Raw genomic sequence first — 25504 nt, forward strand, 5'->3', positions numbered from 1 at the left:
CAAGAACGGGCATTGATTCCATGAAGTCCTGATGATATATACTGTACTTGATATGCTTGACAACTTGGAATACGTGAACTGGGTCAACCTGGGGTCTCCTGCTGTTTTTTGACTACAATTCCCATCATCCCTGACCAGGTCCTGCTAGCTAGGGATGATGGGAGTTGTAGTCCAATAACAGCTGGAGACCCAAGTTTCGGCAAACACTGGCATACATGCTATATCAGCCTTGGGAAACCTTTCTCCTCTCAAATCCCACAGGGAAGGGCTGCAGTTAAGCAGTAGAACACCTGCTTTGCATGCAGAAGCTTCCAAGTTCAATCCCCAGCATCTTCAGGTAGGTATGGGAGAGATCCCCTCCGTGAAATCCCAGTTCCAGTCAATAGGGAGCTAGGTGGACCAATGGTCCGACTCAGTAGAATGTGACTTCTCGTGTTATATCAGAGGGATTTTGTCGGGGCTGGAGCCAGGGATGGGCAGGATCCGAGCCAAAGGTCAGAGTGGCACCCCTCCTCTTTCTGCCAGCTCCCCCCCCCCAAAAAAATCTTGCCTCAATGACAAAATTAGGAGGTCTACATGCAGCTCACCCTTGGCTTACATGGTGGTGTGTAATTGCAAAAATAGCCCCGAGTGGCAGTGTTGCCAGGGTGCTGCATCTTGAAGCACTGGTTAATATAACTTTTAACTGTTCTTTTGTTTCAAAATAGTAATTAAGCAAGCATTAAACTTGGAGCCAGGCCTCTCCCAGAGGTCCTTGCTGGCCAGCAATTTGCAGTTCCAGTTAATGTGTAACATTAAATAGCCCTCTAGATCTTCTCTGAAACCAACCTCCTTATCTTTTAGAAAAGAAAAAGATTAGCCATTCGGCAGATAATATGCCTTAAAAAAAAATCAGCACCTCATGATTTTCTTCTCAGATTACCTTTTAGTGGTCTGGGAGGTGTTTAACTTTTACTTCCCACTCTCCCCCCCCTTCCCGGTTCTATATTGTGGATATTTAGTTAATATGTAACATTAAAGTTGATGAGAATCAATGATGTTCTCTTAAGAACTGAATGGAAGCTAGAAGAGACTTCATGGATCAAGTGACCAAGCAGCAGGCCTGGCTCTAGGTGTAGTCCCAGTGGTGCGGGGCAGCAGGGGGGACGCTCGCGGCAAAGCCGCGCGGAAGCTGTGCTGCGCGCTGGGAGGGCGCCGGACCGATCTCCGCACCAGGGCGCCCGACTTGCTTGAGACGGCCCTGCCAAGCAGTTATAAAATTTATGTTCTAGGGAACCCCAGAATTCCTTGGAAGGTTACTGGTTGTCTTAGCTAGGAAATTGGTGGAAATGGAATTCTGAAACACTAGGTGCTCTTTTCTCCCAATTCTACTTAAAAGCACAGGGAGCAGGGCCGACTTAAGCCTATCTGACGCCGTGGTGTAGGGATCTCTTGGGCGCCCTCCACTCCCACCCTTCCCTCCCTTCCACCACCTCGATGGAGCGCAACAGGAGGTCCCCAGCCTGGGAATCTGGCCCGTCTCTTCCCTCTGGCCCCAAAGACGGGCTCGTGCACCCGCTTTGGGGAGCCGCCCCGCGCGCTCCTTGGAGAGGTTACCTGGCCTGGAGCGCAAATGGGGCCACCGCGCCGCTCCTCCTCCTGCGGCTCCTCCGCCCCCTGGGCAGACGAGGCGTCTCCACTTTACAAAAATCGCCGAGCCAGAGGCGGTAATGGTAGTGGCAGCAGCGGCAGCAGCAGAAAGGGAGGCAGGGATGCTGCCACCTGTGCTCTGCCTCTGCCTGTTGGCCAAAGCGGCTGTGCGGCACTGCCGCCCAGGGAGCCCTGGCTGCCACGCCAAAGGGAGACTCATGGCCGGCTTCCCCGCAACAGCGCCCACATCTCGATATGAGGCGGGTGAGAGCAGCGCTGCCAGCATGGCTTGAGGGCGGCTCCTCCCACAGGGCACGGCACGGCATGGCGGAGGCGCCCTCCAAAACGTGGCACCATGGCGCCTTGTGCCAGTAGCCTCTATGGCTAAGACACCCCTGGCAGGGAGACGCAGAAGAGAGTTGGGTGTGTTCACTGCTTCTCACTATCAGGCCTCATAAGCAGCAGAGGTCCCTTCAGGCATTGTGGAAAAACAGGGAAGACAACAAATGAGAGGAGCCAGAGAGTTGACTACAGGACAGTGCTGTCCATGAGGCAGACTGAGGCACCTGCCTCAGGTGATGGAATCCAAGGAGCACCTCTGCAACAATCTGGTCTGCTTTCGTATGTGCAACTGAGGAGAGTCCCACCTTGTCCTTCACTTCAAGCAACAAAAGGTCTAGGGGCGGCCCTGGCCAAGTTCCTTTCACTTTAACCACTTTGTCCCGGTGCTTCAAAAGGCCGAAGGTCAGCCTTGCCATAAAGCTACTGTAAGATGTATAGAATACCCTGAACAAAGAGATTTGCGAAAGCTATTCACATGAGGAAATTGGGGGATTAAGTCCGAGTCTCAGCTTTCACAGCTCACAAAAGCTCTGACAAATAAACTCCTCCATACTACAAGTACTGTATATCAAGTTCCTTTTGTGTCATGTATTCTCGGATGGTTATTTACTGTTTTTCTTCCTTGTTAGGCCAGATGCCAAATAGCATTCATTACACGTTTTCCCGCCCTTAATCCCAACCATGAGTAAGGGAAAACTATATATAGTTTCTAATGCCACAGTCTTGAAATCACTGAAATAGGCCCATGGAGAATTGCAGTGTAAACAGCTTCCAACTTCATTATACATTTCATGCACTCATACCTGTGAGCCATGGCTTTTTATGTGATTTTTTTTTAATGAATGGCACTTGTTTCCAAGGTATCCAAGCAACTACAGTACAATCACACCTTACTCAGGAGTTTGGTTCCAAGGCATATGCCCAAACCCCTGGAACCAGTGAGTGGGAGAGAAATGGAGAGCATGTTCTGCATGCCCAGAGCCCACATGACAAGTAGGTCTTGCCCAGCAAGCAAGGCTGAGAGGTTAAAAGCTCTTTCTGCACTGGGTAACCCAAGTGGACCTTACAAAGACAGCCTATATAGGCTGAGTTAGGGGATCTATTTTCACTTGCAGATCTGTTTTCCCCAAGCCCCACCCACCTGCCCCACCTTGAGCAGGTAAAGAGATCACTGGAACGACTGGGCTTCCAGACAGGTCGCGTTCCTGCCAAAAGCAGAGCTTGAAGGCAACACCGACCAGGTGGTTAGCAAGTCCTGCTATGTCTGACCTGCACTCAGGAGTTTCCCATCAGGAACGTCACAAGCACAGTTTTAATTCATTTAATTCATTTGTTCCTTTGCCACCTGGCTTGAACTCAAGGTGTATTGTGAAGGGAAAATGGGTTGACTGATGTCACAGCAATATCAGGTGACAGGCAGGTGTGTGGCACAACCCACCTGTTCAGTGGCATGTAGGGAGTGGGGAAGTTCGGGATCTGGCCCACCAGTTGGATCCTGTTCTACATCTATGATGTGTAGACTATCCAGAACTTGATAGAACAGTGGTCTGACTTTAAATGTAGATGTTAAAAGTAGTTGTGGCAGCACTGGAGAATAACCCTGCAACTACCCCTCTCCATACAGGTGTTTTTATTATTAGAATCTTTCTCATAGGTATTTGCCCCATGTGCAGCTACTTGTATGCATCTCCATGTCATGTCTCATTTGAAAAGGACAAAAAGAAGCCTGCGATGGCTATGATTTTTTATATGCTCTTTTTTTCTTCTTTTTATTTTGAGCTAGTGGGAAGATAGTTTGGTTCCACATAACGGCAGTCTTTCAGGTCCCTTCAAAGTGGTCTCTCTCTGTGTGTGGATCAAGACTGACATCCAACCTGCAAATTTCTATATCCATGTACCTTTCAGAATCTTTATTGAATTCAGCACCCTGTGCAAGACTCTCCGCCCTAGGTGCAAAGTGGATTCTCTGTCTCCTGCGGTCTAAGCCTTAGAAAGCTTAATTTGAATTGGACTCCCCTCTGAGTTCTCATTTGCAAGGGACATGGGAGCATGCATCTTAAAAATGAGATGCTAGGAAACTAAGATGGGTTTCTCAAATGCAGTCTGTAGTCGCTGTGATTGAGAATTACCCCGTATCACAGGGGAACGGAGGTCGTGCTTTCCCCTGACCTGAAGATCTTTTCCTACATCAAGTGAGACTGCAGTTGCTGGATTGTTGTCTTCCTGTTGGGTGTTTCTAGGGACGATTACTTTCAGTCCCCAGGCTTTGTTCTCTCAATTTCTGTGTGTTTTTGGACAATGGGTCTTTCTCTGTTCCGTCTCTCTATTGTTGATTTTTCTTTCCTATTATTTTGGTTTTCCGTTATTCTTCGTCTTTAGACTAGTCTGACTTTTTTGGATTTTATGTTGAAAGCTTTTACTGTAATTTAAAAAAAATCTTTTTTTTTTTTAAAAAAAAGACAATTGGTTCTACTAGCCCAAATACCTGCAATGTGAACCCAGACTTTAAAACATATCTTTGGCAACTGAATCATGTAACATAAATGCTGAGTTTTGTTTTGTTTTTGCCCTTCTTTATTAACAACAACATGAACAGATAAAATAACTAACTAGAAATATATAATTTATATCGAAGCTTGTTCTGCCTCTTTCTTTTTAAATAAACCTGTTTTATTACATTTTGGATCTTAAAAGCCATTGGACCTAGAGGGACTGCCAGACCAGCTCGCTTTATGAAAAGAGCTCCATGCTAACCTAGGGCAGTTGATCCTATCTTGGATGGTAAACAAGAAACAGAGCAGGTCCATGACAGCTGGCCCAGACATAGCTATCCTGGCCAGAGTGATTTTCATCCACTTTGAATGGGCATCTATTACTGCCAGGGAGGGGAACTGATACAAGAAAAGAGCTCCAAACAAGTCAAAGGCCTGAACAATCAGGTTCAGGATTCCCATTGCCATTCCCATGCCGGTGCTTCTGACCCATGGAATAACTTCTTCAGGTGTTGGAATAATGGACAAGCTCAGCCCTCGTTGTTCTACATCTGCATTTCATCAAGGCCACCAGAAGGAGAGGAACCCACACCCAAGCACCCTCTATCATGTCTGGAAGCAGCTTTGGCTGTGAGCTCTTTTCTCTCCCTCTGCCACGCCAGTGCAAGTAGATAAATAGGAGGTGGTACCGCTGCGGCGGTAAGGTAAACGGGGTTTCTGTGCACTCTGGTTGTGGTGCCCCGATGCACCAGAAGCGGATTAGTCTTGCTGGCCACATGACCCGGAAAGCAGCTCCCTCAGCCTGAAAGCGAGATGAGCTGGGTTTGGGCTAGGTGTTCACCAGTATGCGGATGATACCCAGCTCTACCTCTCTTTTACATCATAACCAGTGAAGGTCCTGTGTGAGTGCCTGGAGGAGGTTGGAGGATGGATGGCAGCTAACAGATTGAGGTTGAATCCTGACAAGACAGAAGTACTGTTTCTGGGGGACAGGGTGGGCGGGTGTGGAGGACTCTCTGCTCCTGAATGGGGTAACTGTGCCCCTGAAGGACCAGGTGCACAGCCTGGGAGTCCTTTTGGACTCACATCTGTCCATGGAGACGCAGGTCAATTCTGTGTCCAGGGCAGCTGTTTATCAGCTCCATCTGGTACGCAGGCTGAGACCTTACCTGCCCACAAACTGTCTCGCCAGAGGGGTGCATACTCTAGTTATCTCTTGATTGGATTACTGCAATGCGCTCTACATGGGGCTACCTTTGAAGGTGACCTGGAAACTACAACTAAGCCAGAATGCAGCAGCTAGACTAGTGACTGGGAGCAGCTGCCGAGACCACATAACCCCAGTCTTGAAAGACCTACATTGGCTCCCAGCACATTTCTGAGCACAATTCAAAGTGTTGGTGCTGACCTTTAAAGCCCTAAACGGCCTCGGTCCAATATACCTGAAGGAGCGTCTCCACCCCCATCATTCTGCCCGGACACTGAGGTCCAGCGCTGAGGGCCTTCTGGCGGTTCCCTCGTTACGAGAAGCCAAGTTACAGGGAACCAGGCAGAGGGCCTTCTCGGTAGTGGCACCCGCCCTGTGGAACACCCTCCCACCAGATGTCAAAGAGAAAAACAACTACCAGACTTTTAGAAGACATCTGAAGGCAGCCCTGTTCAGGGAGGCTTTTAATGTTTAATAGATTATTGTATTTCAATGTTTTGTTGGAAACCGCCCAGAGTGGCTAGGGAAACCCAGCCAGATAGTCATGGTATAAATGTTGTTGTTGTTGTTGTTGTTGTTGTTGTTGTTGTTGTTGTTACAGTATTATTATTATCAGGGTATAAATAATAAATTATTATTATACTGGATGAATTATTGTATTTTAATATTCTGGTGGAAGCTGCCCAGGGTGGCTGGGGAAACCCAGCCAGATGGGTGGGTATAAATAAATTATTATTATTATTATTAATATTAATATTATTATCCCAGTCACCTTTGACAGGACTTAAGCGTCCAGGGGTCCTTCACCTTTTTACCTTTACTGTAATGAGCATTACAATGTTAGTTTGTAACAAATAACTGGAGCCTGGGTTTACTTTTTCCTCCTCCCTTCCAAACCCTTTTCCTTTTGTGTCGTATCTTCTAGGGGCTCATCCACATTTCTGCTTTTCCCACTGCTTTCCCCCAGGGAAAGCCCTCTGTTTACTGCTGAACCGGAGCAAACATGAACTGGGTTTTCTCTGGATTGACGTTTACTCTGATTTGGTGCCAAAGAGTGGGTTTTCTGCGGGGAAGCGGGAGGGCGAAATAAAAACTGCTTGGACCCATGCCTAGAAAGCACAGAGAAGCGGAAGTGTGGATGAGCCCTAAGATTGTGAGCCTGATGCCAGAGGCTTCTTTATCTAAGTTGCTCTGGAAGCCTTTTTTGCCTCTAGAAAGGGTCAAAATCAGAGATAGTTAAACTCTGCCCCAAGGCGACTGCTCCTCCTAGCCAATTTTTCTAGCCCTGCACCCCACCCCAAACCCAAGTGATTTTGATAGCAGTGGTGGCAAAAAAAAAACCCAACAGCAAAAAAAGAAAATCAAGCAGACATAATGCTGGGATTTAAACCTCTCTACCCAGCCCAGCACCTAGATGGGGATGCAAATTGCCCTCTCCCTGGCCATCACATTGATCATCTGATATGTGGGGAGGGAGTAATACCCCTCCTCCTCTGATGATCTGTATAGTTCAGTGGAGAAGGGGAACTGCATGCCCGCCCGCCCCCCCCCCCCCCCGATGTATGCATGTGACAAAATGCATTCCACTGCTGGCGAAAGGACCCCCAAATGGCTGGCCAGGGATGAGCGTAGCCCTCTTGTCAGCAAAGGTTAGCCACCTTTGTTTTCACTAAAACAGTAATAAATAAATTGCATTCATACCTAGCAAATATGTCGCTCCTGCCCAGCAGTTTTATTCAAGCCAAACCGGGAACAGGCTTGCATCCAGCTTCTCCATTAACAGATTTCTTGCCAAAGGAGAACTCCGCTTTGGAGACTTAATTCCTCAGCACCTATGAATGTGTGTTCAAGTGTCCAGATGCTACTTTGAGATTATCCATCTTGAACAACCTGCAAGGTCCTTGGCTAAAGCAGGGTGCTGCCGAATCCAGACAGCAATTTGCATAGGTGTTGGAGAGGCTTCTCCTGCTTTGTTTACAGTCAACACAATTTCCCGAGGCACCAGCGTTTTCTGGTGCCCTTCCCCTTGGTAAGAACTGTGGATGCATATAAACACACGTCTATCAGGACTCGGCATGTTTATTTTGCCGTCCCCTCATAATGCAAGCTTGCCTTTTCTTTCCAGCCACAGCTCCCCACATCCCTTGCATGCTACAAGCAGCAGATCTGCCTCCAAAAATATTTTTTAATGATGCGCTACAGGCATTATATTAAATGTGCCTTTTTCAAAAAGTCTAACCAATTTTTTTTTTAACAAATGCTTAATCTATTAAAATTTTACAATAAGCAACCTATGTCACGGGGCTCTTTTAATTTCCATTTGTCAAACAGAGAACAAATCTGGACATCCAGGCCAGCAGGTTCATGGTATTAAGGAGGCCTCCCAAGATAAGGCCTACCCTGTTTCTCAGAAAATAAGACGTAGCCATAAAATAAGCCATAGCAGGATTTTTAAGCATTCAAGTCATACCCCAAAAATAAGCCATAGTGGTATGGCTACAAGGTTAAACTGTACCATACTTAATAAAAAAATAAGACATCCCCTGAAAATAAGCCATAGTGTGTTTTTTGGAGGAAAAATAAATAGAAGACGGTGTCTTATTTTCAGAGAAACACGGGTATCTCCAAATTGAATATTGAGCAAATGGCAACTTGCTAATCCCTTTGCTCCTGTCTACATATGTAGGGATGGAAAGGCAGAATAGGCTTTTACAACTTTGAAAAATGGCTTTGGGGAGGAGAGGAGATGGTTTAGTGATGTCAGACTGGTTTCTAGCCAATGATTGTTGTTAAAAGCCAGCTTCTGTTGTAAACACACATAGCTGGCTTTCCTGAGCTTGTTACAGGAAAGAGGTGCCTGTCCAACTCTAAAATTCTATGATTCTAAGATGCAGGGCATGCAAAATTTTGCAAAACGTAAGAAGACAGTTTGGTTTCCTGGAGGAAGGCTTCTTGATCTAGCCACAAGTTTTTGTTCTTCAATAATTAATGGAAAGACAACAATATAACTTCCAAACATTGCATTTAATAGTTTAAAAGCCTTGTGTGTCCTCAACTCCTTTTTAGAATAAGCTTTTATTTTTTATTTATTTTTTATTGTTTCCATATGTGATGGAAGCCACCCAGAGTGGCTGGGGCAACCCAGCTAGGTGGGCGGGGTATAAATAATAAAATTGTTGTTATTTCACAAACCATACATTTGGGTTCCTCATGCAGGAACTCTACCTGGGAAACCTGGCATTCGGGAATCAAAAAATTCTTACCCTACAACACATATTTAGGGAGCATCTCAGCCTAACCTTTTACTCCAAAGGACCAGTGAGAATATTGCCAACTTTCTTTTTCTTTTTACATGGAATAAAAGAAAGTAGTATCACAGAGTCTAGGGCTTGCTGATCAGAAGGTCGGCGGTTCGAATCCCTGCAATGGGGTGAGCTCCTGTTGCTCGGTCCCAGCTCCTGCCCACCTAGCAGTTCGAAAGCACATCAAAGTGCAAGTAGATAAACCCGGAAGCTGTCTGCGGACAAACGCTGGCTCCCTCGGCCTATAGAGCGAGATGAGTGCCGCAACCCCAGAGTCGGACACGACTGGACCTGATGGCCAGGGGCCCCTTTACCTTCACCTTTAAAAGGTAAAGGGACCCCGATCATTAGGTCCAGTCATGACCGACTCTGGGGTTGCGCGCTCATCTCGCATTATTGGCCGAGGGAGCTGGCGTATAGCTTCCAGGTCATGTGGCCAGCATGACAAAGCTGCTTCTGGCAAACCAGAGCAGCACATGGAAATGCTGTTTACCTTCCCGCTGTAGCGGTTCCTATTTATCTACTTGCATTTTGACGTGCTTTTGAACTGCTAGGTTGGCCTTTGGTTCACCTTTAGTACAGTCATTTATAAAGCGGGAGCTGAGCTTGTTGAAGAAGTACCATGCTGGCTGGTTTCAATGGTTGAACAACCACCCACAGAAAAAGCAGGCAGGTGACTGGATGGTCACCCTTCTGGACTATCGGTATTTTGCAGGAGTAATTCAAGAGCACATTCGACATTTAGGATTGCATAACTGAGTGCATAGAAACAGCACACAAGCAAACCAAGATGAATGTTCATTATCGTATAACCTCTTCGCAATACAAATCAGGATGAATGCTCAATAAATATAGCACGTAGTCTAACCTCTGTGTAAGCAAGCCACCATTAATGATCAATATATGGCTTGTCTGGAGGAGCCGGAAGAACAATGAGCTGTGGGTTTGCACACAAATTTCTTGCATTTTTGTTTTAAGAATTTTTATTAAGTGATGCTATTAATGGACAATTTCCTTCAGTTTTATCATCAAATTAGTTTCCTCATATTTTGTGATGGCTTTTAAAAATAGCTTACTGAACTAAGCAACAAACCCATTCAGTGCTCGGCTTATACAAGACTGATGTGAGTCAGTGGGATATATACCGTATTTTCCCGTGTATAAGACAAGGGTTTTATATTTTAAAATAAGGGGGAAAATTGGGGTTGTCTTATAGATGAGTAGTGCAGAGGGGGGACGGGCAATTGTTGGCAGCCACAAGTAGGATATATACAGCGGCAATCGGGCAGACAATTGGTGTCTTCTGCGAGGCATGCGATTGGCTGCTGTGGTCAGGCGGGTGAGCGATTGTTGGCAATCCCCCCTAAAAAGCTCAACAACCCTGGGCAATCCCCCCCCCAAAAGCTTAACAACTCTGGGCAACCTCCCCCCATTTTCTTAATTTGGAGTCCCAAAAATAGGGGGCATGTTATACACGGAAAAATACGGTATATCACTGATAGATATGGTATATCTATTTATCTCACTGGTTCATGTTCATGGCTTCCAGGAAGGTAATAAAAAATATTTATTATCAGACTGCAGGTACCTGACTTTACACTTTGTACTATTAGATTTTGTATCCTCAGTATTATTCTGAAAGGACTAGAGGCCGAGTTAAAAAACCAGCAGACCAAAGTGCTAAATCTTTCCCTGCATTGTACTACTTCAAGTTGCTGGTTGGTCATTATCATTTTATCATATATATACCCCGAAAGACTGTGATAATCATACTAGCCCAGAAACAATAAACCTCAGTAATCAACAACAGAACTGTTTTATTTTTAACTTCCCAATATGGTTAGATCTTTAATTACTCTATTTTATGGGCATTTTTAAAAAAGCTTTTTAGGGGTCACTATTGCACTATCATTTGCCCTATGCACCATGAGGCTAAAAGGTGGGATACAAAATTCACAAACAAGTAGTCTCCCAAACACAGCTCCTCCCCATCCGTCTCCCCCCCCCCGTCCGGTTTTTATAAGGCTGAAACCAAGGAGACTAGACCTGGGTCCCGAATGCTAACCCTAGGCAGGCTGAAGGAGCTGTGGGGCATCCATTATATTTCACGGAACTATGAGGTCTAGGAATAAGGGGACATTCTTCGCTCGAGGGGGATGGGGGTCAACACTTTTCTTCCCATCTTAGCGCTCTTCTCCACTTTCCCCCCAGGAGACCCAAATTGCTGCAGGAGCCCAAACCTCCCTTAAACATATCCGATAGGCATCCAAAGAAAAGAAAGCTTGCTGCAGAGTTTTTTAATGGATCTGCAAGAAAGGAAGTCTGTTGGATCTCTGTGTTTTCCCCCTTTTCTTTCTTTCTTTCTTTTTTACAATACGATCCCCCAATTTTCTGCTGCTTTGCCGCTACAAAAAAAAAAAAAGAGCCGCATTTGAAACGGTTGTAAAAGCGCGTTTCAACTTCCGATGCGCACAAAGGAGCCCGCCGTGGCGTTAGCTCCCCAAGACCAGATCTGTGCTCAGCAAAAGCGCCTGGGCTGTAGCAGGAGCGGCTTGCAAGGCGAGGCGAGGCGCGCGCTCAGCAGCAGCCGTGCAACGAATCCCCAAAGCGAGGCACGCACAGCGCCTGCCTCCGACGACGAGGCCAGCCCCGGGCAGCTGGAGCAAGAGCGGAGAACCGCTTGCATGCGAATTAATCGGGGAGGGAGGGATTACATCTCCTCGCGGAGGGTTACCAGCGCGCTCGATCTCTTGGCCCAGCCCCTTAACGCTCGGGATATGCCGAGGCGTCTTCGCCGGAGGTTTGTGAAGAGCTCTCCGATTGGCCGAAGGGACCCTGCAATGGTTGGCGGGCAAGAGCCGGGCGCCCGGATTGGCGGCCTTGTACCTGCAATGCGTCAAGCAGTGATGCTGGAGTGAATGTGCCGGAGAAGGGTTTTTGTATGAATGGCGGGGGGCGGGGGTGAGGGCGACTCCTTTGCGCGGGGTTTGCGCCGCCGCTCGCATCTGCTAGGGTGGCCCGGTGGGCGCAATCGGGCTTGCCTTTGCGATTTGCAGCAGGGGCGGCTGCAGCCCCGAGCAGGCGCGCGGGATTTGGATGGCCAAACGCGTGTCAGGGCTGCTGACTTTTTCCTGTCTCCCTCCCGCGTGGAAACGCGGTCGTGGGGAAGCTGTCAGAAGTGTGACCAGCGCGTCGCCACCCATCTCTCTCTATCTCTCTTTATTCCACCCTCCCTCCTGAGTAGGACACACACCCCAAGAGCAGATCCTGGGTGGGCAGGTGGTTTTGCAACACGCCCCAAAACCGGATCTCCCCCTCCGATTTTTGCAACACAGTCCCGCATCGTGGCAGCAGCGGCGACTGTCGGAACAGCGCCGTGCCCTCGCGGGCGCAGGCGATACAGAGTCGGGACAGAGGGGAAGCCGCGAGGGCGGGACGCGCAGTAACCGCATCCCCAAGTATCGATGTCGCTGGCCTCGCCCGGAGATCGTAGGGACGCGCTGCTCAGTTTCCAAGCAGGGCTGGGACCCAGTGACACTTGAGAGAGGACTCTGTAAAGAGCAAGCTTTAAATAGGTAGAAGTAGGGCGAAGGCTCTTTATCGTCCTTTCGCGCTCCAATGCGAAAGAGGCGCGTCGCTATAATATATATATGTGTGTATGTGTGTTTCATATGTCTCACCTATTATTTAAAGGGGGACGAGGAGAGAAAACTCGCGCTAGGGGAGGGTGCGGAAAGAGTCGGATTCTTCTCCGTATGTTTAAAAACGCTTGAATATCTGTTTATTGCTATCGCGGCTTTTTATTTTATTTTATTTCCCCCTTCAAGAGCTGCGTTAAGGGTGACTCAGCAATAAGCCAGTTCGATGAGGCTTCGACACCGAATAGCTTTTGGAAATAATAATACTTAATATTCGGAATACTTCTCATAAATAGTAGGAAAAGTTCGGGTGCAAAGCTGCCTGGGCCAGATGCCCTAAGTCTTTATAGAGTACGCTTTTAAAAAGATTTCCATAATTAGGTTTATTATATTAATTTTAAATAATTCCAGGTTTTGTTTGTTTAGCCTTTGATAAATGATGTTTGTACATTTTTTTTCTTCCAAACCAACGGTGACCATCCAGTTTTAAATATATCATCTTTTAAAAAGTAAACTTTTGCAATACACTTAAGTCATTTGGCTTTTCCATGCCTGTATAATTCCATTTTTAGTATTTGTGAATTGAGGGTTTGTCATTTGTGTGAATTGAGCAAAGGAAGATTGGGTACTCCAGTTCCTTCCCCTCTTTCCTTGTTCTGTGGTGGGGATTGTTGTTGTTGTTGTTGTTTGGTAATTTAACCTAGAGTAACCTAAAAGCAAGAAGATACCTACGGTATCCATTCTGAAGGAAATCAGCTCTGAGTGCTCACTGGAAGGACAGATCCCGAAGCTGAGGCTCCAATACTTTGGCCACCTCATGAGAAGAGAAGACTCCCTGGGAAAGACCCTGATGTTGGGAAAGATTGAGGGTACTAGGAGAAGGGGACGACAGAGGACGAGATGGTTGGACAGTGTTCTCAAAGCTACGAACATGAGTTTGACCAAACTGCAGGAGGCAGTGCAAGACAGGAGTGCCAGGTGTGCTCTGGTCCATGGGATCACGAAGAGTCGGACACGACTAACCAACAACCTAAAAGCAATGCCAAGTTTGAAAAGGTTAAGTGCAGCATTGTTGTGGCTTCTGACTATTTTGAGCAAATAATTTGAAGTACTGTATACCAAAACACATTTTAAACTGATAAAAAAGGGGTATTACATATTTCTTGTATATGTACGATTAACCAATAATGATTTAATACATGTATATTCAAAATGTAGTCTGCTGCAGTTTGTAGGAGGACCAAATGCAAACGAAAACAGAGCTCTTGTGCCTTTAGTAGTTGTGCACCAGAGGAAATTTCAGGAGATGCAGCTTATCTCATCCTTGGATGGCAAAGCTGCACATGCCCAAATTGCTTCTTTCTCACAGTATTAAAGCCCCTGTTTTTTCCTTTGTGTCTGGTCGCTTTAGTAATTTGCTTGCCAAAAACCCCCCCAAAGATCCTAATGAATTGAATCAGTACACATGCAAAAAAAAAAAAGTGTTTGTGCGTGTGTGCTTGGTAATTACTTGTGGGACCTGCAGTCAAATGTTGCAGTGTGAAGTGCTCCTGTTCAGTGTTTCAACTTGCCAGCTGAACCATTTTCCAGGACACTCCACTCAGTTTCCTTCCTCTGGGTTTTCTCCTCCCCATCCCCCAACAGGCATTCTGCATTCTGTAGCTACTGAGCATGCTCAGTTCTCATTGGCCTGTTTGGGAGTGTGCCCCCGCCCCAGTTCCCCTATTTCCCCCAAAATACCTCTTTTGCAGTTTTGCAAACCTGAAAAACTTCCTCTTCTCAGAGGCCCTGTTTGGACTACAGATAAGAGTTCGCTATCATAGAAAGTGATAAAGTCCTAGAATGTACTTGAAAAGTAAATTACGTGTATTGCTTTGCTGTTTGTGTGGGACTCAAGGTAAACAGCATTTTTTTTTGTTACCACTTGTTACAGTAATGAAAACATTGTTTGTCCAAACTCTCTACTGTTAATAAAGAACTTGGTGTTTTGAAGCTGGATGGAACTGGAACTCATAATATTTGGCATATAACAGTAGCCCGCTTACCTAGTTTATACTTTGTTAAGAATATATGTAAGTGTATACACAATGTTTTTGAAACAGGTTGTAAGTTGATTTTAGACTTGCTGTATTAATAATTACGGATGACATCCCACATTTGTTACACTGCAGTTCAATGCATTGAAATAAAGGACCTTCAGCAGTAAAATGCAACATAAGAATTAAAAGAAGCAATGGAAAATAAAGTTGAAAATCAAATTGAATATTTAATGCGATGGATGCACCATCTTCCAAGCACAAATCCACAGGCGCTCTGTAGACCCCCTGAATAAAGCGTGTAGACCACAATTTGGCAACTCTTGTTCTAGAGAAAAATGGAGCAGAATATTAAATAAATAATTGTGCATCTTTTTAATGGGTCACAGTTTAAAACCTTCAGATTCGTTTCTTGAAAAAGTAATATAATTAGACAAGTGGTGTGATAAAATAGCACTCATTTCAAAATATGCTGTACTAGCATATTTTTTAATAAAACGGCAAAATTACAGCTGAAATCAATTCAAAATATGCAGCTCTGCCATCTCATGGATCCTGGCTGGTATTACCAAAATAGAGAAAATGTAGAAGGTAGTCATTAGTATCAAGAGAATGATCTGCTTACATTTTCTTTTTTCTTTTATCATTCTTCCTCCTGGAGTTTACTTGCTTGCTTCCTCCCCTGCCCCCCAATTCCCCCCCCCCGAGAGAGACTCCCATTTTGCAATTCTAGCAATATAATATTTTATAGGATCAGAGCCTGAGTTTTTTAACAGATGTTTGGGAGGAACGGTCTCCCTCTAAATAAATACAGTGGTGCCTCACTTAACGAATGCCCTGCTTAACGAAATTTCCGCTTAACGAAAGGTTTTTTCTAGCGGAGGTTGCCTTGCTAGACGAATGCGTTTTACGAAAAATTTGTCTAGTGAATCGCAGTTTCCCATAGGAATGCATTGAAATTCAATTAATGCGTTCCTATGTGCAAAAAAAATAAAATCAATGCATTCCTATGGGATTTGCTAGACGAACTTTTCGTTATAAGAAAAGACCTGTGGAACGAATTAAATTTGTCTAGCGAAGCACCACTGTACTCACATTGTTGCTTCTGTTTTGCATATGAGACTATGATGGTACTTCTTTAAATAAAATCAGTGTGAATTTTTGAAATTCAAACAATGTTTATTTGTCTCAGAAGAAATTGCTAAGCTCTTTGGAAGCTTTGGAATGACATTGTAGAATCAGTGTTTGCATGAAGTTGACAGTATTAGAGTCAGGCCCATTCTACAACAAGCCAGTTAACTGAAGTACTATAGTTTAATCCCATTACTTTTAGGGGGGGGCAGATAAGTGATTGGGTGGGCAGTTAACTGTGCTGAGCAGCACTTTATTATAATTAATGACATCAGCATCTTTGTCACTTCAGAAAGTTGAAGCAAGGGCAATCTCTTTTCCCCCCTCCTACACTTGGGTTTAATTGACAAGCTTTTAGCTTCCAGCATTGGAAGACCTCTTTTTAATCATTTAATAACATAGCGAAATTGTTTGTGAGATGTTGACCCTGATCAGTGAATATATTTATTTTGTCCTTCTCTAGCTGAAGGGAAATCTTTTGAGCACCAAGGTTGTCAGGTGTGCCTTATTTTATAATGCAGTGCCTTGCAAATAAGCTCTCAAAATTTAGTAACCTGCCAAGTTTTGTTTTGTTTTTTCCACTAGTCTTCTGAACATTCTCTCTGCAGAGCACTTTCTCTCAACTCCCATCGCCTGCTAAACCACTGCATGCAGTTCCTTATCATCTGTGGTTACCAGAAAGAGTGCTTAAATACAGCCTGTGTTCCATATTCCAGAACATTATAACACCACAGAATATAAAGCATCCCTCCTTCCCCACCCCCCCACAATTTTTAGAATGCTGCATACAGTTTTGAAGATCTGTTGCTGCAGAATGCTTCTGTCTTGCATGAGCAAGAGTCATGTTTTTTCAAATCATTGCCCACAGCCGTTTGCCTGATGGCCAACTAGTTTTGAAACGGCTTTCAAAAGCAGGTTTTAAAGTGGCACTGGGTGCTTCCTGTTCAGAGAAATAAAAGTGTTGAAGGCGGCTACCTCTATTGAATCAACTTTTGTGGTTCAATATGATTTGCAGACATAGAAGAAAAACATAAAGAGGTTTTAAAGCAAATTGAAAATAGGTTTAAAACTACAGAATGAACACCTGTGGCAGAGATTTTTTTTCATCCAGCTGGAAAGACTAGTAGAAGAAAAAAAAATTATTCGATTGTTGCAGAAAGTACAAATAGTGGACTGCTGTTGTATCTCAGTTGGGATGCTATTACATGGAGAACTAACCTTGCCTCTTAAATGTTTTGAAGTGGGACTTCCTGTAAGCTTACCCAGGCTTTTGGGACTAGCTCTACCTTTCAAGTCCTAGTACTGTACTTTCCCCTTCTGCAACAGAATTTGAACTCTGGTCTCCCAGGTCCTAGACCAAAACTATAACCACTTCACCACACTGTCACCCACAGCGTGAAGGAGACTGCCTGTCTCTTAAAGGGGAGCCATATCAGTAATGGTGTACGGTTACGGTAGTTCCTTTGTATGCAACCCACACAGAAACCAATTGGGATCTCTGTTTGAGAAGATGTGAGCTAGACCCTCGGGTGATTTTTGAGTGTTTCTTGCTTACACCTTCCTGGTTTTTTTGTGTGTAGTCCTTGAAATGTCTTGGCTTGAATAGTATAGTTCTACATTATTTTGTATATTCAGGAAGATTCTGGGCAGACTCGCATTGTAATTTGACACACGTCCTTGACAAGCAGATTGAACTGTCTTCCACTTTGCTACAGCTATCTCTGCAAATTGGGTTTTGATTTTTAAAAAGTTGTTTATATGAAATAGGGTATGGCTTCCTGTATGGTTGGGGGTGAATTTTTTTATTTTTTTTGGAAGAAAGGTTTTTAAAGTACACATACTAACAGGACCTTGTATTCGGAATCATCTATCTATAGCTATCGTTTATCTAAAAAAATTCCTTCCAGTAACACCTTAGAGACCAACTAAGTTTGTCAATGGTATGAGCTTTCGTGTGCATGCACACTTCTTCAGATACACTGAAACAGAAGTCACCAGACCCTTATATATACCGTAGTGAGAGGGTGGGGAGGGGTATTACTCAGAAGGGTGGTGGGAATGGGTGATTGACTGATAGGTGTGGTAATACCCCTCCCCACCTTCTCACTATATATACCGTAAGGGTCTGGTGACTTCTGTTTCAGTGTATCTGAAGAAGTGTGCATGCACCCAAAATCTCATATCAATGACAAACTTAGTTGGTCTCTAAGGTGCTACTGGAAGGAATTTTTTAAATTTTGTTTCGACTACATCAGACCAACACGGCTACCTACCTGTATCTTTTATCTATCCATCTTAAGAATGCAAACAAGAAGAAAAACAGCAACTTAAGCTTCTGAATACTATAAATGACAAACAACCCAGTGATGATGATCATTCCCTGAGGAGCTGGTTGTTCTTACCATCTTTTCAAAAACACAGTTGGGGAATATTCATAGTACAACAATTAAATTCGGGGGGGGGGGGAGGAGTGTGATTACTTTTGCTTGCAAGGCACTGCATCCTTGGTGCACAGGAATTAATTTATTCAGATAAGAGTAGGAAGCACTCAGTTCCCATAAAAAATGGAAATGGATGTGATGGCTGAAAGTGTAAATGCCATTAATAATAATAAAAAGATTAGATGTGTTTGTGGAGGACAGATCTATCAGCAGCTCTTAGCCATGATAATGAAAATTCAGCAGCCTTCTCCAGCTTGGTGTCTTCAAATGCTGTATTTTATTGGAACGATCATCGCTGATCATTAGCAATGCTGGCTGGGGCAGATGGGATTTCAAAACCATCCCACAATAGGAACTTGTGGAAGAGCTAGGGTGTCCAAAACTGTGAATGAGTTGAGGAGAGGACTTCACCTTTATTGCCCTAGACTAGGGATGAGGAGTCTGCGACCCTTCAACTCCCATGATCTTATATCTTTAGCAATACTGGCTGGAATGGATGGGAGTTGGAGTCTAACATCGGGAGGGCACCATGAAGGTGCCTATGGGGAAGGGATGGGGAACCTAAGGCCTTCTAGATGTTGTGGGACTCCAAACTCCAGTCATCCCCAGCCAGCCTAGACAGTGGAGAGCTCTCTGCTATAGTCTTTAATGAAAACAAAAGCAAATAGCTTTCCTACTGTTTCCCTCAGCAGCTGTGTTTCAGATACAGTATTGTGAAAACATCAACACCTATGCTCCAGCAGCAAGTACTCCTATCTGCACAGCCAACAAGGTGGGAGTAAATACTCTTGTCCGTTTTAGTGTACTGATGCTGTTGTAAGAATTTTAAGGTTATATCCTATATAATAAAGTCCCTGTGTCTCTGCATCCAGATTCCGTGTGTCCCGTTTTTCGCGCTACTGAGCATGTGCCCCACGGACACGGGGATTGGACGCAGAGACTGGATGCACACAGAGCCGGGGGGGGGAGGAATGCGGTTCTTTCTCCCTCAACGGCTTCCCTTCCAAACTGCCGTTCCGCGCCTCGCCTCCCGATTAATGGCGCGAGGGAAAGAGGGAAAGGGACCGTGAGGGATTGAGAAGCGAGTGCGCGTTCCCCGCCGCCGTTACCCATCCCCACCCCGCCGCCGCATCCCAACCCCTCCCCCCACCCGGCGTGAGGCAGGCTGAGCCCTGGGTGGGTTGGGAAAGGCGAGGAGAAGGAGGCTGCTTTCCCCCCTTTTTTCCCTCTCCTACGCTCCCCCCCCCAACAACCAGCAGCAAGCAGGCGTCGCACACACACACGCACGCTCTCCCCCCCCCACCCCTCTGCCTACCGTTTCCCTCACGGTGCAGGATCAGAGGCAGACAGAAGCGGGGACAGCGCATGGGGGGGGGAGGAATAACAGCCTGGGGGGAGATGTTTGACAGGGAGCAGGGAAGGAGGGGCGGGCGGCAGCCGCCCGCCCCTCTTTCCCTGCTCCGTGAAGCATCTCCTCTGCTACCCCGCGCCTCCGCTGCGTTCAGCAAGAAGATGGTGGCAGCGGAGGGATGCTGCTCATTCTTCCCCGCTAACCCTTCGCAAAAGCAGGCTCGAGCCCAGGGGGAGGGTAGGAAGGAAAGAGGGCCCTGGCCGCCCCTACCTTCCCCCCTCCCCTGCCTAGGCATGGACTGCAGCAGCGGAGGAGGAGGAGGCGGAGCAGCGACAGAGGAGCAGCACCGGTGGCAGCCCAGGAGAGTCCCGGCACGTGTGGGTGGAGAAAAGAAGGGAGGGGGAGAGAGGGGGGAATGGGCGGGGGAATTGCATGTTCTAGCACCCGTTAATTTAACGGGCTTCAAGATACTAGTATATATATATTCATAAACATGTACATGAATGTACAGGCACATGTCTGAAGCAGCACAGGAAGACAGGCCTGACTGACACCATTTTGACTCTCTCTGACCAAGTGTTCCTCTGCAAGGAAGAAGGGGGGTGGGGGGAACCTTCTCATTGTCTCAGGAATTAAAGTGATAATCCCTGGCATCCTGATACCTGAGTGCCAGACAAAAGGGTGTGATTAACTTGGCTGGGAAACAGGGAAATGTAAATCTCTCTCTTTTTTTGTTGATTAGGTTTTGGGGGCAGGGGGCAGGGTCGAGGATGCTCAGATTACTGCCACCAGACCTCCCCTTTCATGATGTACCTATGATGAATCTAGGGAGGGCGGTCTTGGGCTACACCCCTTCTGTGACGTATGGGTGATGCTTCTGGGGGGTGGGCTGAAACCAATTTCAAATTTCTATTTAAGGGCAGGACACCTTTGTTTGGGGTTCCTTCCTTGTTCTCCTGGGTGAGGGGAAGGACCCTGTTGCAACAGCAAAAATAAAGGCTTTGCTTCTCAAACTTCTCTGGTTGGCCTCTGTTATATCTCCGACCGATGGAGAACCCAATAAAGGGCTCTTGTGTACCCCATAAGGGAATAAGGGCAGATTTTTGCTTTTAACAATGCCCACCAAGGAAATTACTGCTACTGTATTTGAAAGACTAGGTGAAAACACACCGATCTCACTAATTTACAATGTGAAGTGTCTTCTGAGATATGGATCACATCTTTTATGTTTTGTAAGTATAAAGCATCAGTGGTTTATGAATGAAATAATATTTTGATGTAATGTGACTCACAGTGATTTCTAAATGCATTAAGGTCACAACAACCTCTTTGTACATTAGCAAGATCATTCAATAGTTTACAACTGCAGTGTATTCCAGTTCAATGCACTGCAGAGGCTCTTTTACTGCATATGTATTGACTTCCTCCAAACTTCTGCCATATTGATTGTTCAAGAACTGCAGAGAGCTTTCTGCTGAGATATAACATCTAATTCCACCAACTGTCCAGTGTAATAATGAATCATTTTTATAATTTCATTACCAATAAAAGATACCTTGGTAATATAATTTACTGAGGTTGGCTTCTTCAACATGTCAAATCCATCATCTTGTTTATATCTGCATTATCAGAATTTGGTAGGGCCAAAGACGAGGGAAGCGTTAATCTTCTGCTTGCATTACATATCAAAGCGGAGAGGTGCTCTGATGGTGAATGAAATGAATGGGTGCCAGTCCTGATAGCTTTGGCAGTGTGACACTAGAGCAAGTGGCACTTAGGAGGTTTATCATTTTTACATTATTTATAGCTTGAAAAAAAACAACAACACATGACTCTGCAGTAAACTGAACTCTGTGCCAAAGAGAAAAGCAATTTACAACATATCCAAACAACATTTCAGTTCAAGTTTGTTAAAAACGATCACACTAAGAACTGAATCTTCTATTTTCAGTTAAGAACATAAGAAGCGCCCTGCTGGATCGAGCTTGCCTAGCATCCTATTCTCACAGTGGCCAATGGGCAGCCTGCAAACCGGACCGGAGGGCAAGAGCACTCTCCCCAAATGTGATTCTCAGCAACTGGCTCCATCATTTTTGTGCTGTGTGCTTTCTTTTGTCTGTCCTGAATCTTGTAACGTTCAGCTTCTTTGGCTGGCTCTGAGTTCTAGCATGACGAGCAGATCTGTGACACACATTTAAAACACATCCAACGGACATCACTTCTCCCAAATAATCCTGGGAACTGTAGTTCCCCCACAGTGGCATAATTCCCACCATACTTAACAAACAACAGTCCCCTGGATTATTTGGGGGAAGTCATGTACGGTACTTTAAATGTGCGTTGGAATCGTATTTTGCTTACTCATTGGTCCCTCCTTTTTTCACAGCTGTTGCACACTGGGCTGACATCTTTATTGAACCATCTGTTACGACCCCAAAGTGTTGTTCCTGATCAGTCACTGGCAGTTCAGATCCCATTAGTGTGCATGCTAAATTGTGATTTTTTTGCCCCAGTGTGCATCACTGTACACTTGCTTTACATTAAATTGCATTTTCTATTCAGTATCTGGAGTCCCCCTGCATGTCTAGATGATTTATTTTTTTTGCTTGATGTATCTATAATACATTCGTCTAATAATAACTTTCAAATCTCCTTTCATCATTATATTTTATAAGCATACATTTGAAATGCATCCAATTGACCAGTAAGTGAGACTGTGGACTCATTTAAAATCAAAATTTCAACAAACCATTACAAAATAGCTATTTCATTACAAAATAGCTTGGGGGAAAATCCTTTATCAAATACATGTTCAAAGTGCTGTTAGGAGCGCTCTCTAGACTCTCTGTGATACTACTCATTACTATACCGGAACGAAGTCTTTTGTCTGCATTATACCTTTCCATCACAAAAATATCGGCTGCATTTTATCTAAATAGGTCTAATGTGCTAAGGAATAAAGTTTTAGTGTAATTGAAAATGTAATCGATAGCACCCAGAGCAGTAAATAAATCACTGGGGTTGTTAATTCAAAGTACAGTTAAGTAATTTGTTGAGCACTGTAACAGCAAGTGAAAAATCATATTAGCAATGGTAAACGAATGAAAGGGGGCTATCATTTCATTATTTCAGCTGCCTGCAGGAAATATTTTTGCATCCTTAAAATACATCTATATACTGTATATACTTGTTTTACTGAAAGGCTTATTAAGCCACTGTGGGTTTTTTTTAAAAAAGCATATTAAATGAAACTTATAAATGTATAACAATATTGTACATAAAGCTATGAGTATGTACATAGAACATAGAATGCGGGTGGCGCTGTGGTCTAAACCACAGAGCCTACTAGGGCTTGTCGATCAGAAGGTTGGTGGTTTGAATCCCCGCGACAGGCTGAGCTCCTGCCAACCTAGCAGTTCGAAAGCATGTCAAAGTGCAAGTAGATAAATAGGTACTGCTCCAGCGGGAAGGTAAATGGCGTTTCCATGCGCTGCTCTGGTTCCCAGAAGCGGCGTAGTCATGCTGGCCACATGACCCGGAAGCTGTCTGCGGACAAATGCCGGCTCCCTCGGCCTATAGCACTGCAACCCCAGAGTCGTCCGCGACTGGAACCAATGGTCAGGGGTACCTTTACCTTTTTATGTACATAGAAACGAGGAAACTATATACAGTAGCTCAGAAGTGAACCCAAACAATAACAAAAATATGTTAGGATAAGATTTTTCCGATTTAGCAGGACTGGAGAGGTCTCCCAGAGACTAGCTGTGTTTCAAACCATTTGAGATTATTCTCCAGAAGCAGCTAAATAAATCTCTGTCCAACCCACCTGTTCCACACACAGAGGGCACATCTAGACTGTCGCTATTTTGGGGAGGAATTCAATCACATTCTGGCACATTCAGGTTACTCAATAAGAATTGATTCGGAGCTATTATGCAACAGATCCCTCCCCCAACTGGAGTTTTTGCTTTAAGAAAAGAGATGAGGAAATGCACTGGAAAGTGTGTTATAACATTTGCTTGGTGCAACATTCTCTCATCTTCCTGTAAACAAATCAGAATGAATGCTTAATAAATAGCTGGCTTCATCTAATCTCCTCACAAATTAGGAACACAATGCTCAAGAAACAAGTTTTCCGGAAGTGACCTGAATAACTATTGTTTTAAACGAGGGTTGGGTAACCTGAGGCGTTCCAGATGTGGCTGGACTTCAACTCCCATCAGCCCCAGGCGGCATGGCTAATGGTCAGGGATAATGGGAGTTGTAGTCCTGCCGCATGTGGTTCCTCATCCATATCCCCCCCCCCAAAAAACTGTGTGCATGCCAAATGCCCAAATCTCTTTGAGAGGTACTCTGAAAATGTGCTGCTTTTTAGCAGTCTTTTTTTGAATCACATTTGTGGTTTTGAAGCATCTGACACCGACTGAAGGAGCTGGTGGTAATGTTCCCATTGCACATGGAACAATGCGGTCAGAATGTTCTTAGAAAGGCAGGGAACTGAATCAAGAAGGAGTGTCCTCTGGGTCTCTTTCCACTGTCAGAGAGCCCTGACAGGTTTATCTAGCATTGGAGGCATTCAAAACTGTGCTGGGTGGCTGTGTCTAGACACCCATTTAATTTCTCACAATGCCATGCCCTCCGACATTTCTCTGATTAAAATAGTGATGTCCTATTCCATGATAATAATGATGTTAAAATAATGATGATGATGATGATGATGATGATGATGATGATACCACCACCCTGGCAATCTGACTGGGTCACCCCAGCCACTCAGGGTAGCTTCCAACATATATAAAAACATAATAAAACATTAACCATTTGAAAACTTCCCCATACAGGGCTGCCTTCAGATATCTTCTAAAGGTTATATAGTTACTGGGTGTTGTTGTTTTTCCATAACTCCATTCTTGCCAACATTGCTACGATGAAAATAGGATGAAAACCGGGACATTCTGGGGTCAAATCAGAAACTGGGACAGCTTCTGTAAATCCAGGGTTGTCCCTGGAAAATAGGCACACTTGGAGGGTCTTCAGTGTCCTAGGTCAGGAGGATGCTACATCGGAGGCACTGTGGGAAATCAAAAGCTGACAACGATCAGTCACCTGGTGCTGATTATAAAAGGGGCTCCCACAACAGGCACCAACAGGGCTATAGCATCTGATCAAGGATGCTAGGTGAAGACAAGTAGCAGCCCATGTGGAGCTGCCTTCCCAATCTCAGTGTTGATGTAGTTGGGTGGCACTGGCGGAGGAAGAGGAGTGCGGGGGGAGCCCCCAGGTTGAACGCCATGTCCCTGTGGGCAGCACACCACGCCCCCAGGATGTGTTCCAGCCCCACCCCCACCTGCTCTCTGCCACCCCCCCCCCCCGGTGCTGGAGCATGAAGCTCTGCCACTGGCTGGGTGAAGTCTGGGCTGCCTGCATGTTCTTGCAGGACCAATCCAATGCACCTGCTGGTATACCCACAAGACTCTGACCTTGCTGCCAAGCTGCCCTGCTCTGTTCTGGTACACTGCCTTGGTGTTAGGAAGGCCACTCCTCCCGCCACATGGCCCACTACTACTAGTGAAAGCACTTGTCCTTGCTCTGACAGTACTTAAGAGTTAGAAAGGCAGGATGCTTTGGGAAGAAGCAGGAAGTGGGACAAACTAGATGGCAAAATATAACAATGGGGTCTGCTGAGGACATGATAGTGTAGAACCGGAAGCAAACAGAAAGTGAGGACAGGAAGAAGAAAGGATCGATGTGGAATGTGCTCAATTAACTCATTTTGTAATGTAAAGTAATAACTGGCAAATAAGTGAAAAGAAAAAGGAACCTAGAAACAAACCAAAAAAGGCAAACAAACAAGTTCGGCCTTGTTTTAAGTGGAGTGACTTTTCCCATTGTAAAATGGCTGAACAAAGCCAGTCATTGTTCACACAGTTTGAAG

This window comes from Zootoca vivipara, chromosome 1 (assembly GCF_963506605.1).
Source record: "Zootoca vivipara chromosome 1, rZooViv1.1, whole genome shotgun sequence".
NCBI classification, from domain to species: domain Eukaryota; kingdom Metazoa; phylum Chordata; class Lepidosauria; order Squamata; family Lacertidae; genus Zootoca; species Zootoca vivipara.